The sequence below is a fragment of the Hirundo rustica genome, chromosome 3 (genome assembly GCF_015227805.2).
Source record: "Hirundo rustica isolate bHirRus1 chromosome 3, bHirRus1.pri.v3, whole genome shotgun sequence".
In the NCBI taxonomy this organism is placed as follows: Eukaryota; Metazoa; Chordata; class Aves; order Passeriformes; family Hirundinidae; genus Hirundo; species Hirundo rustica.
The window spans coordinates 94,027,304-94,040,895 of NC_053452.1; the positions used below are offsets into that span (position 1 = coordinate 94,027,304).

The 13,592-nt window shown below is 34.8% G+C and overlaps 1 protein-coding gene across 1 annotated transcript in view; it reads left to right on the forward strand.

The window, feature by feature from the left end:
* Positions 1–13,592, forward strand: part of CSMD1 (CUB and Sushi multiple domains 1) — a 950,789-nt gene that overhangs the window by 71,097 nt on the left and 866,100 nt on the right. The gene's annotated exons all lie outside the window — the stretch shown is intronic.

Here is a 13,592-nt window from a genome sequence, read left to right on the forward strand (position 1 = left end):
ATGTGGATAGAAGGTAAAATACCTATTCCAAAATTTTAGCTTCCCAATTCAAAATCATAAGCTTTCTAATTTTTTTGGCAAGCCTACATGCCAAAAAGATTTAACAAAAATTGTATTAAATATAAAGCCAAATAAGGAGTCTTCTTACTAGCAAGCCAATTATTTACCAATTATTATAGGACATATTAATTACCTAATAAATAATTACCTAATAATTGTTTTAGGTTGATATTAAATGATGACCAACTAAAATAAAAAAATTCCCCTTCAAAACCATGGAACTCTCATCTGAAAAAGTCTATTTCACATTTAAGGAACTATTATTTCTTGGAGGAAAAAAATTAGATTAATTTAAGAAGGCAAAGCAGTGCATGAACCTATACTGTAATATTATTCCTCAGTTTTTAAAATGTTTTTTAGTGTAGTGGTTTAATTATCAGTGTGATAATATGCACTCACCATAGTGAAAAAGTGAAAATGTAGCTGTGCTCAATTTCTTTGTCCTCTTGGAGGTAGATCTCTTTTTTCGTCTGAAACTGGCCATAGTATGTCTTCCAAAAATGTATAGGTGTTGCTTCTTTGCCTCTTTCATACTTTTGGAACTAACCTGTATAAGTGTCAGTGGTGGTTTGATGCATTTGTATGTAGTACTGCGCTATCAAAAGTATTAAAAGTAAGGATTTAGAATATGACAGCTTGGATATGGTTCCAAAACAGACAACTTTCCAACTAAACAGGTGATAACATTAATACAATTACTGGTTATATAAGGATTTTTTATTCTTAAATTCATTAATTTTTTGAGAGTGAGGACAATTTCTGCCCTTTATTTTCTGCCATCTAAATATATATTACACATACAGAGTGCGTTAAGCAGTTTTATATTAGTATTTCTGCATCTTCTGTTATGTTGAAAAAGGTAAGTCTGTTTTATTTTAAATTATATAACTTGAATTGACATGATTATATATAGAAGCCCTTCTGATCAGCATTCATAAATACTGTGTGTACAATAACTGTTGTGACTGTCCTTGGTCAGACATTGGTCACTTCCCTTTGTTTATATTCTGACAGCAAACTAATAATAAAATTACAGCCATTACAAAATTTTGAGCTGGACTCCACAATGAGAAAACAGTCCAGTTGTCAAAATCTGCCCCTTTTTGATTTTTTGCTGTACATCCTTATTGTGGGATTTTCTACAATTTCTGTTTAACTGTGGTAGATATATTTTTAATGAGTACATAACCTATGTGTTATGAAGAATTTTTGACACTTTGTTTTAGAGAGGAAAAACGTATTTTATATGTCAAATTACAGAGGACCAAAAAAACCTTTATAAAACGTAGTAATCATATTTCTGATGCATTTAATTAGGTTAAACTGTGAACCATATTCTTTTACTGTCATCTGGTAATTACCTGAGCCTTGTGATTATTGACTGTCTGATCACAGTCCAGTTTTGGATCACTCTGTGCTGGACAGGGATGTAGTGATCGTGGGACAGATAAAACATCAGAAATGTTCAAGCATTTGAGGGGAATTCTTCAGTCCCTTATTTCTGGATTTCTGCAGTGGAAGTTCAGCATCCTCTACCCTGTCATCCAGTCACACACAATCTATTAATCTTGTAAAACAAATTCTGTAGACAAGTGTTCTCTTGTCTACAAATCTTGCAGTTTCTGATATTACTTGGAGACTTTCCTCAGTTTTCATACTGTTTTTGTTCACAAGAGTATTTGCTGACATTATTAGGGGCCTTGGATTTTGACAGTTAAGTTTTTCCCACTTCAGTCTAAAGTATACTTCTGCTGGCATCCCAGATTATTCCTATGTTCATACTTGCATTTGAGTGAAAATGATGTATTCTCATCTCCATTCAACTTGATGAATTTATTAAGAATGCTAACTAGCCAGTGGCTGAAGTGCATATAAGACTGACTCTGATCATAAAGCAATTTGAACAGAAATTTTGATAATAGTCCAATAATACAAACCAGGCAGAGAACAGCACTCTTTAAAACTTCTCTTCTGTCTACAAACCTCATTTATATGTTTCTGTCTTTCAAAAAAAAGATCATTTAAAAAATATTCTTTTCTTTATCTCCTACACTCCTAACACACACACATATGCATTGACGAGGTTTTTTGGAGAGTTTAGTGTGACCAGAATCATGAAACAAAAGCAAAATGGCAAAGAAATGAAAGTAGCAGATGCTGATATTAGACTGCCTGGATATCTTAGTTGCTAAGATGGGCTTCTCTTGGCTTCTGAAGTAGAATATTCTTATTAAATTCATAAATAACAAAATTGTGATGAATTTTAATGCAAATTATTAGACATTATTTACCAAAAAACTCCCTCATTTCTTGTTTTTAAGTACTTGAGATAATTCCTCAGTTAATGAGAGGAACTGGGGACAGAATGGCTGGAAAGTGGCCAGCAGAAAATGACCTGAAGGTGCTAGCTGACAGCAGCTGAACATGATCCAGCGTGTACCCAAATGGCCAAAAAGGCCAATGGCATCCTGGCCTGTATCAAGAATAATGTGGCCAGCAGAACCAGGGAAGTGGTTTTCCCACTGGTCAGGCCTCAAGTTCTGAGACCAGTTCTGGGCCTCTCATTTCAAGAAAGACATTGAGGGGCTGGAGTGAGTCCAGGGAAGGGTAGTGGAGAGGGTGAAGAGTCTATAGCACAAATCATGTGAGGAGCAGCTGAGAGAGCTGGGAGTGTTTAGCCTGGAGAGGAGGAGGCTCAGGGGAGACCTCTCTACACTCTCTACAGCTGCCTGAAAGGAGGCTGTAGCCATGTGAAGGTTGGCCTCTTCTCCAAGGCAACCAGCAACAGGACAAGAGGAAATGTCTTCAAGCACCAAGAGTGGCTCCAGTAGGACATCCAGTAGGACAGGAAGAAAATTTTCACTGAAGATATGTGGCATCCACAAATTCTCTGGGCAATCTGTTCCACTGCACAGTAAACAGTTTCTTCCTAATATCTAATCTACATCTACTCTCAGTTTGATGCCATTCTGTCTTGTTTGTCACTACATGCCCTTGTAAGTAGTTTCTCTCCATTTTCCTTGTAGGCTCCACTCAGATTCTGAAAGGTTGAAATTAGACCACCTCGAAACCTTCAGTCTGAACAAACCCAATTCTCTCAGCTTTTCTTCATATGAATGTGCTCCATCCCTTTGATCATCTTGGTTGCTCCTCCTCTGGACTCACTCCAACAGGTCCATGTCCTTCCAGAGCTGGAGACAGTGCTTCAAGTGGGGCCTCACCAGAGCAGAGTGGAGGGGCAGTAGGGGGCAAACCCTCCCTTGCCCTGCTGCCCATGCTGCTTGGGATGCAACCCAGGATAACATTTGCTTTCTGGGCTATGAGACCACACTGCTAGGGCATGTTCAGCCTCTCATCCACCATCATCCTCCCAAAGTCCTTCTTGGCAGGGCTGTTCTCAGTCATTCATCCCCCAGCCTGGAATGGTATCAGGGCTGCCCCATCCCAGGTGCAGCAGCTTGCACTTGGGCTTGTTGAACTTCATGAGAGCCTGGTTACTCTTGGTGATATTATATCCTTCAGGCATGTCAACAGCAGCACTCAGCTTGGTGTCATCTGCAAATTTGCTGAGAGTGCACTCTATCCCCTTGTCTGTCTCATTAAGCATTACCCTTTACTATAGTTCAAAATTGTAACAGTTTGGTATTTTGAGAGAGCATTCATCAGAAGGAAAAATGAGACATTTGTTCATGGTGATGAAGTAATGAAGCAGGGATTCCCAAGAGAACTGTACAGGGACCATGTGTTCCCATATTCAAGTCAAAGAGGACAGACATCCTTTGTCTTATAGTTTATAAATTTTCCTTCACAAAACTGATTAAAATTTCCTATTAAAAATATATGGTTTTTCTTTGCATTTAGGCTGCCATATGTGAGAAAATTAATCAGATACCCCATGTGACAATGAACAAAACATTTTTATACCTTTTTGAAAATCTGCTTTTTCACTTAAGGGACGATGGTTGCCCAATATCTAATAGAAGAAACTACAAAAACTATTTGTCTTATGATGAAGAGTGTGTGGAAATCATTGATTAGTAGCATAATTTCAAGTATCAAGAGAAGAGTTATTGGTGTGTTACAGAAAACAAATAATTTTAAATAAAACTGCTTTTAAAGGTAAATATTCATTTTTTAATGACAGAAGTGTTAATGAGAGAGAGCAGTAATATTAAACAAAATTATGTTTCTAATAAAGTCCAAGGTATTTGAGCAACATGGTCTGGTGGAAGATTCTCTGCCCATGACAGGTTTGGACCTGGATGATCTTTAAGGTCTCCTTCAACCCAAATCATTCTGTGAATCCCAATGCTTTGGAGAATTAATTCCACAGGGTTTTAGTTAGACCACAACTCTTGTGTGCTACAAAATATGTGAGACAAACCTGTGTGCAGCCAAGCTGGAAAGTATCAAGGGCAGTAGTAAAGCAACCATCCTTTCACATAGTAAAACCATCATTTCACAACCAATGTAGTGAAATAAATTTTAGTTCGTACTTCTCACATTTGGTTTTCTATGTTATGTGTTTCAAAAATCAAAATTAATACCAGCCAACAAATGACATAGTACATTACTTAGATTGCTAAATTTTGTTCAAAATAATGAACTTAAGTAGTGGTATTATTGTGCATATATCAAGCATCATACCTATCACTTTTAGGCTGCACACCATTTTGTTTAATACTTGTAATAGGAAAGAATTATTTACAAAATGTATACCTTCTTAATTTTTCTTTATCTTGACAAGAGGTAAACTACTGAAAAAACGATTAAAAAAAAAATTCAAAGTAACTTTTAAATTTCAAACAGTGTCACTGAATAAGCTTAACATCACTTTGTATAGTAAAAGAATATGTTGCTTGGTTAAAACATACAGTGTGCTGTCCTTCAATAAATGTTCCACAGCATGCAGAATGTGAGGTTCTGAGAAGCATGGCAGTTAACAAGAAAACCTCTCTCAGCTGTAGCTGTAGCTTCATGGTTTTTTTTTTTTTTTTCCTGTAGAAATCACTGAAAATGGATGGAGAAAGAACTCCCTTTCCTTATAAAGATAAAACACCAGGCCATTAAAACAACAAGCCATCAAAATTTCCTTTGTGTTCTACAAGCATGAAAGAGCAAATTGAGCATAACAAGTAAACACAAGGATCAAGAATAAGATTGTTTGTTTGTTTGTTTGTTTTTTAATATTTTAGGGCCTTTAGCCGAATATTGTCATATCATGCTGTGTGAAAAAGATGTTGGTTTCTCTGCTTGCTGTGAGATGTTCCAAGTTTGGAAGAAACTGCCACTCTGAAAAAAAAAAAAAAAAGATGAAAGAATGCATTACCATGAATAACTCAATGCTCTCTACTGAGGAAAGAAAAGCAAGTTATTTACATATAGAATGGAAAAATTACACTCGATCAGTGAATGAGTACCAAATATCAGATTGAAAAGTGGCCAGTTTTGGGCTGGTGCATGGGATGTTTGCATGTGAATTCCTAACTTATAACAAAGTCAATTGCATCATTCAGTCTACAGTGACCTAACATTGATGACAGTGAATAGAAACAAATGGATGCAATTGTCTAGCAAATTGAATTTCAACCTTGATAACAGTTAAGAATCTTATTAACAAGGCTAAGATTTTCAGTACCATTTTAGAAGAGGCGTAAATAAGACCTTGTGACAAGAGCAGAAATTATGGCTTCAAGAAGTTCCCAGCTCCAGTTATGGATTGTGACAGTGACTGCACAGCAGTGACAGAAGTTAGGTGCACAGAGCAGTGATAGTGCTGCTCCCTTCCCATTGTTCATAATCTCCATAGTTAATCTGTGTCTTGCTCTTTCTTTTCAATCCAAGGTTTCTTAAAGTTTTTGTCTCCATCTACCCAGAATTTATACGGAAATTACTTTTGTATCAACCTGGGACTTATATGGTCCCTTTTATGTTTTACCTAACTCTTTTTTCTGGTTTTATTTCAAATTTCCTACTCATGATTTTTCCACATCTGCCAAAAATAAAACTTGCCTCATATACTCATAATAATTTGTAGCTTTTAAGGAGAGACAATCTTGTAAACATGAGTATTATGAATCAATATTTGAAAGACATGTAGAACTGGAAAGTTAGTGCATTTGAGTGGACACAGACAAAGTCTGTGCAGGTCTGCAAATTATAGACAACTCTGCTCTTTTTTTAAATTCCAAGAAGCCTAGGATTTAGTGACCAAAAAAAAACCCGCCAAAACCACAACAAAACAAAAAACCAGATCCCACAGACAGAAAGAATTTTTCATGCAAATAGATAGAGGAGGAAAAAGGATATTTTATAAACTAAGCTTTCAGAACCTTGCTTTATTTGAATGTTTACTCCAAATATGACACTTCGGAGGGAATGGAAAATCAAAAAACACATAGGAAAGCAACAGTGATTTCCAATATATGTAGATGTGGACTGTAGGGAAGGTCTCGTTTAAAGTGTCCAAAGCACTTAAAGCTCATTTATTCTACTTCAAACAAAATCATAATAGAAGAATTCTATGAGACAAATGGAAATCCACAGCCAGGAGCTCTGAATCCCCTTTAAAATGCTGCTTCTGAAATCCTGATTTTCAAATGTTGCAATTCTAAAGTGAGAAAGCAGAAGAACAGAAGAACAGTATGTTGTTGTAGTTGTCCTAGGACTCCATTATACTACAGATCATCAACCATATACCTTGCAGTGGTATATTTCAAGATTCAAATGACTTTCCTCCAGCACTACAGTAGTGACAAGTAAGTGGTATAGTTCCAAAAGATTTAAGTAAATAACTTACCTAATAAAATAAAAAATAAATTTTAAAAATAATAATTTGTGCAATTATTGAAATATATATTTTAAATTTTAAAATAAAGCACTAATTTCTAACTACATAATAAAGAATAAAGTGATTCATTTTATAAAAACCAGTTTTCAACTATTCAGCATATGTGGCAACTTTTTGCTATCTGTTCAAGCTTGCTTTCACAGTATAGACTTGTCCTCATTTATTTATTCTTGCAGCAATCAATAATAATATATTCTCTCATCCCTTTCATAAAGACCTTGCCAAAAGGAAAGCTTGTCAACTTCAGCATTTTGAGATACAAAGAACAGAAAGGAAAAGTTATTTTAATATTGGACCTTAATTATTAGTACTGTTTCACTGTTTTCTCTTCATGTTTTAAACCCTCTGTCTTGTCACAAAAAGAGAAAGGATTTTTTTTTTGTGCCCAGTCTGAATAAGTCTTTGTAATCTTATAAGTTCACTATAAAGTTGATAAGTTCTTCTTCTCAAGAGGAATGTATTATTGTTGCCAATAAGCTTTAGTTTCCTGTGCTCAGAGTTGTTGCTTGTGTGTAGGAAGATCCTGTGTAAAAAGAAGTATTAATGTGCTAGGCTAAAGCTTTAGCTAAAACTTTTGTTTATTTGTTTGTTTGTTTGTTTTGGGGTTTTTGTTTGTTTATTTTGTTTTATGGCAATGATATTTTAGGAACCAATTTATGACTTTGAAATTACTTATTTTCTTAATTTACACATTTAATATAACTAGAGGCATTTGATATCACATTGTGGAAGTGCATTATGATGTATGATGTACAATATTGATACGAGCAGAAAGAGTTTGAATTACTGAATATACATTTTGAGGTTTAATTATCATAAGAAATTTTCATAATTACCTTATTCTTGATTTTTCAAGTGGTTAGCTGTAAAGATGAATCCCATAAAACTTTGACTGTTTTATTAGTCCTTACTGTCAGTATTTGCATGCTGTATTGATTTTTATGAAGGTTTATTAAAGTTTCTTCATGGCAAAGCTGAGTTAAAAGGACTTCAATTAGTATTGTACCACCTCTTTTAAATTCTGTATTTGAAATCATTTAATTAGTCGGGCATTTCAGTAGCTCATAAAACTCTGTTTAATTTGAGAAAAAATCCCCAAACCTGAAATAATAACTCCATTACCCACCTTTGGGTATGATACATTATTTAATTAATGCACCTTAAAAGTCACATGTATCAAAAATTCAACTGTAAGTTGCCTCAAATATACTTGGTTGGCATCATTTCAGCTCAATCTAACTCCTGTTTTCCTCAAATGATAAAATTTTGCATTCTTTCTATCATAATTTAGTGTGATTAAGTAAAAAAATCTCAGTCAAACAGTCAGGTCTTGGAAGCAAACTTAGGACAAGAGATCATTCTGTATTTTAAAATATCATTTAATCTCTATTTTATTGTTTGTGAAAAATAGTGCTTTTGTTAATAGATGTGTTTTCTTGGTAAATACTGAAAGATTGTCAAGTGTCTTGGAGTAGAAGGTGTGGAAGCATGAAATAGTTATCATTGTTTTCCTTTGGCAAAAGGAGATCTCATTTCCAGAGTCTTTGGTTTTCAGAAACTTCAAATTGCTGGGTCTGCAAATCTGTATTTTCTGAGCATCTTTTAACTTTATTTACGTTTAAGGGTTTTTAGAGCCCTGGGACCATAATCCAAGGGAAGCAAGATGCTAACACACGTGGAGCTTTCCCAGCTCGGCAGTAAGGCAGTCTAGTATGTGCTAAATCAAGTCTTTTGTTTGTAATTGTAAAGACAGGTCCAATGGAGGCAGCTGTACTAACTCTGAAGTGATGTTTATGGGCAATAAAAGACACACTTTTGACGTAACATCTCTTGGATCTTTGAACAGGGGAAATAAAGTGGATATAGAGCAGGAAGTATATTACCTCAGTGAATGCACATGTACAGCAGAGGGAGGCATTGGGGCAGATTGCAGTATGTACTTGTGTACAGGATGATGAAGACACAAGTATGTCACTGGAAAATATCTTCCTGTTGCCTCAGGATCATGGAAATGTAGCCCTGCTCTGCTACCTTCTAGTGTTGGCAGTGCCCCAATACTACCAGAATATTTAATAGCAGAGCCAGAGCTTCTCTCAGATTTGCTGAGGCCTTTAGGAAAACAGGTGAATATTTGGGTCTCATGTTTCTCTTTTCTTCTATCACAACTCTTCATCCATTTTTGTTTCTTACAGAAAACATTGTGAGATTGAAAGAGCCCTCATACATGTTGGATATAGACCCATTTTCTCAGGATTGGCTCTATATTTTCTGTAATCCCAGACAGGCAAAATCATGTGATTTAGTTATTTGGATCAAGTTTATGCTGTAGGGGATTTCATACTTAAATGGTTTCCTTGTAAGTACATAACTTATCTTTTTCTAGGAGAAAAAAATAGCCATTAACCTAAATCGGATAAACCCCACCATCTGCAAAAAAGAGGGTGACAGAGCTAATAAAAAGGGTTTGTGAATTCAATAACCAAAATGATAGATTTACCTTTAATTGGAATGATAAATGTCTCCACAATGATTTTACTGGATGATCATTTTCTGAATGAGGTAGGAAGCAAGGCAGCTTACATTCTTGGCTTAAAACTATTTTGTGAAATCCATGTGTAAGGTAAATATTGAAGTATATTACATTTAAACAGTCCAATTTTAGCTTCCAAAATTGTAGGCCAGAAAACAAGGTGTATTTGTTGAATAAAGCAAATCCCTCTTTCCCATCTTCATCCCTTTTTTACCTTAATCTTCACCATGACTTCCTTCTGATTTTTGCTGTTTCTACTGGAATTTTTTCTTTTGTTCTTATATGTAAATTTCTCTCTAAGTACCATGAGTCTAAGCTAAAGCCTAAAATATATATTAACCATTTATTTGTCACATTTGCACTTGGCTTCCTCTTACTTGAGGCAAATTTACAGCTTCTCTGATTCTATCTAGCTCCCTTGACCACCTCAAAGTGGAACAAAAAAGAAGTAGATTGCTTGTATTGGGGCTCACCTGCCCAGAGAAATTAAGGTATGGTAAATTCAGGGTTGAATTTAGAGCATTCACTAACTAGATGGGTGAGAACACTCTGATTGCTCATCGGAGATTGAAGGCATTATTAGTTCATTGTGGCCACCATTGTGCACTGGCAGCATCACATCCCCACATGACAAGTAGAATCCAAACTGCTTTATACAGCTTTCAATTAGGTTGTGCTCAGTGTGGCATTGTGTGTTACTAAAAAGCTTCCTGCTGGTTCAGAGTGTGAGTGGACTGCAGCTTTTAGCTTTCTGCAAAATACCTCCCTGGGTGTAACTACAGAGCACCCTTCGACAAAGGAACTTGATCAACCATAAGGAAAAAAAAAAAAAAAAAAAAAAAAAAAAAAAAAAAAAAAAAAAGGGATCCAGCATTTCGTTTATAGTAAAAATGAAAAATCAGTAAAAAATAGCTAGGGTGCTTACTTCTATTGTGCATTAACATTTATTGGCAGGTAGATAGTTTTTTGGCATAAGGTCTCATGGTGTGATTCAGTTGATATACGTCCTTGCTTACACCAGAGAAATTGGCCCTGATCCTGCTCTCCCCCAGTTCCCATGGGAATGCTTTGCCACACTGCCTTGCACCAGCACAGTGGTGCATTTACAAAACCTGTGTAATTTGCTACACTGTCAAAAACCTCTTAGTGGTTCTTCTGACTTTATTTAAATACTTAAACAAATTTATGATGATTGAACAGAATGCCAGTTACCAGTGTAAGGTTGGAAGTGGCAAAATGTCACGTGGCAATTTGAAATTAGAGATATGTGGAACATTTTAGCTGGCTCATTTGTCTTGTTATCCATATCCTCAATATTCAGTAATATCAGTTTGCCTGTTTAGTATTCTCATAAATTCAAAGAAAGCGGCATTAGGATAAGAAACTGAAGTATTAGAAATTATCTGGCAGATTTTCATGGGAAAATACTGAAAGTTGTATTACTTGGGCTAATAAATTAACTTTGCAAAAAAATAGCAGAAATTTCCTACACAATGAGCACATTGTGGTTCCACGACAACTTTTTAAGACAAGCTGAGACAAATGTCATATTTCAACTTTCAAACATGTCTTACCCAATGAAATTAGTGAGTAAATAAGTAAATTGGTATTGGAAATCTTATTCCCACCAATAAGCTTATTAAGTGGTGGGGAAGGAAGATGTTCCTTTTTTATTGTTTTTTTAGCTTGTGAAATGGACAGCTTTAAGAAAATTGGTAGAATCTGTGTTGTTTAGAAGATAATCAAAGCTTGGAAACATGGATGCTGGTAAGAAGCAGTAACCAGAAGCAAAAGAAAAAAGCTTTCATAACCAGGATATACCTTCCATACAAGCCTTCTTCCCAACATAATTATAATTAAAAAAAAAAAAAAAAAAAAAAGGTTTCCTTGTTTAGAAGAAACTTTTGCATTTTCATGCAAGTTTTTATCAACTCATTTAATAAATTTATGAAAATTTAATGTTATTTGTGAACCGGATGTTCAAATAAAATGTGCAAAGTACACTGCCTTGAAATTAAAACATCTCACTATAGTGGGAGATGGAGAAGTATTTAAGCTGTGCTGATAATACACAAGGCAAGGCTTCCTCTATTACATTTAAGTCACAGTTCTGAATAATTATTCTTTTTGTGAAGGGACCTGTCAGGGTTCTCTCAGATCCATCGCTTTGTGAAGTGCTTTGAACAAAAATGAATTGCAAACCACCTTTACATTCTCATTTTCTGATAAATTACATGCAAACTTTTGTTCTCCACTCTCTACATTGTGTGGAAAAAGGAGTAAAAGAAGTACCTTTGTTCCTCAGTGTTTAGTTATGTTTCAAATCTTTGAACTGTAAACAAAAGATGCTTCGAAGTAAATGCCAAAATCTACCTCTTTAAAACAAGTAGATCCCCTTAGCTTTTGTTTTCCTTATTAGTGGTAAAGAAGATATCAGGTCTCACTGATGTTTTATTTGCAGTGGTTCCCACACCTAATGGCCTTTTTTATTTCAATATCACACTGAAGTGAAGCTGAACTGGTATCTTTCATGACTGATATCGGCTTTTTTGCTTGACAGATATAATTTTTTTACAAGCCCAGTCTTCCACTTAGTATATCAGTCTTTCCTGACAAAATTAACTTCCGTAAAACATCATTATAGAGAGAAAAAAATATCTGAGAAGTCCTGTGTGTGTGTCAGCATTCCTCTGTAACGTACTTCAGATGAGTTTAAGTGGTAGAGGTTTTTTCAGTCTAGTATTCATTTATGTTTGTTTGTATTTAACTTTTGCAACTAATCTTGTTTTAAAGACCTTAAATACATTTTATTTGGACAGTCATAGTTAGCATGAGATTTATAGGACTGACCTCCAGCAGTCTTCTCTCCCACATCATCCTTGGGGACCTAGAAGAAATATCAATGTAATAGTCTATTTTTGGGTCACTGGACTTTGGAAGATGAAAATAACTTGTAGCCAAATATCTTTGAAGTTCAAAGATACCTGAAAACTTATTGCTTTTGTTAGCTGACTAGAATAGCTGAAAGGAGAGGAGCAGGCAAAGACAGAAACTAAGAACCAGGGAATTTGAGGTTTATTTCTGGGTCTTTCTCTAAAATATTTTGTGACTTGAGAGATTCCACAAAACTTTTTGTTTGTTTGTTTTTCAGTATGAAATGCATGGTCAAGATAATTTTGGATTTAAAAAATTAATTATCTTTTTGTGAAATACCCTCTAGAATTGAAACACATATATATATCCATTTAGCCTTCTCAATGTATTTATACAGTGGCAGTGTAGCACAAGTACATAAAGGCTTTACATGGGCAAGGATCACTTTGAAAATCATGCAAATTCATAGTTAAAATGTATGTAATCTCTAAAGCAAGAAAGTGTGAGAGAGTAAGTGACAGCAGCAAAAAATCAGCATCCAGAGAAGTCTGAAATATCACCAAAGTTGCTCTAAATAATTTTTTCTCTGCACTGTTTTTTTCCTCTACAGTTCTCCCAAGGGTATACAGAGAAGTTTATTCTTGTGGCAAGAGAAGAAGTTTATGGAACACAAAATAGTCATTGCTTTATGGAAACAAAGACACTGTCTAAAATATGGCCTTTTGTTTAATCTACACAACTCTGAAGAGCCAGTCTGGAAATCATCCAGGAGTATCTATCCTGGAGTAAAATATAACCATGTTAACTTAAGGAAACAGAAAATTATTTAAAGATATCAGTGTCATAATCCATAAAATAAGTGGTGAGATTTGCAAGTAATAAGTTTTGATTTAAAGCATCAATATATCCTGTTTTATGACAACATTGAATACCTCTATTGAGAAGGGATTTTATGAAAAATTTTGGACTTTGGATTTTTTGAGACAAAGTTCTACTTTTAGACTTCAGGTACTGTTTAGTAGATTCACACACATTTTGAGAGGAATTATAAACATCATTAGAACTTCTGGACCTGATTTTGGATTTTGACAGAGAATAAGAGATCGGGTTTCAATTCTGTGTTCTTCCTTAAAAATCTTTTATGTCTGTTGGAAACTTTTTTTTATGACATCATCATGTGTACTAAATTTATATGATAAAATATTATGTATTTATGTCCTTTGTTTTCTTTGCTATAAAGCACTATGGATTCATCTCATCTTAGATGTACATATTACA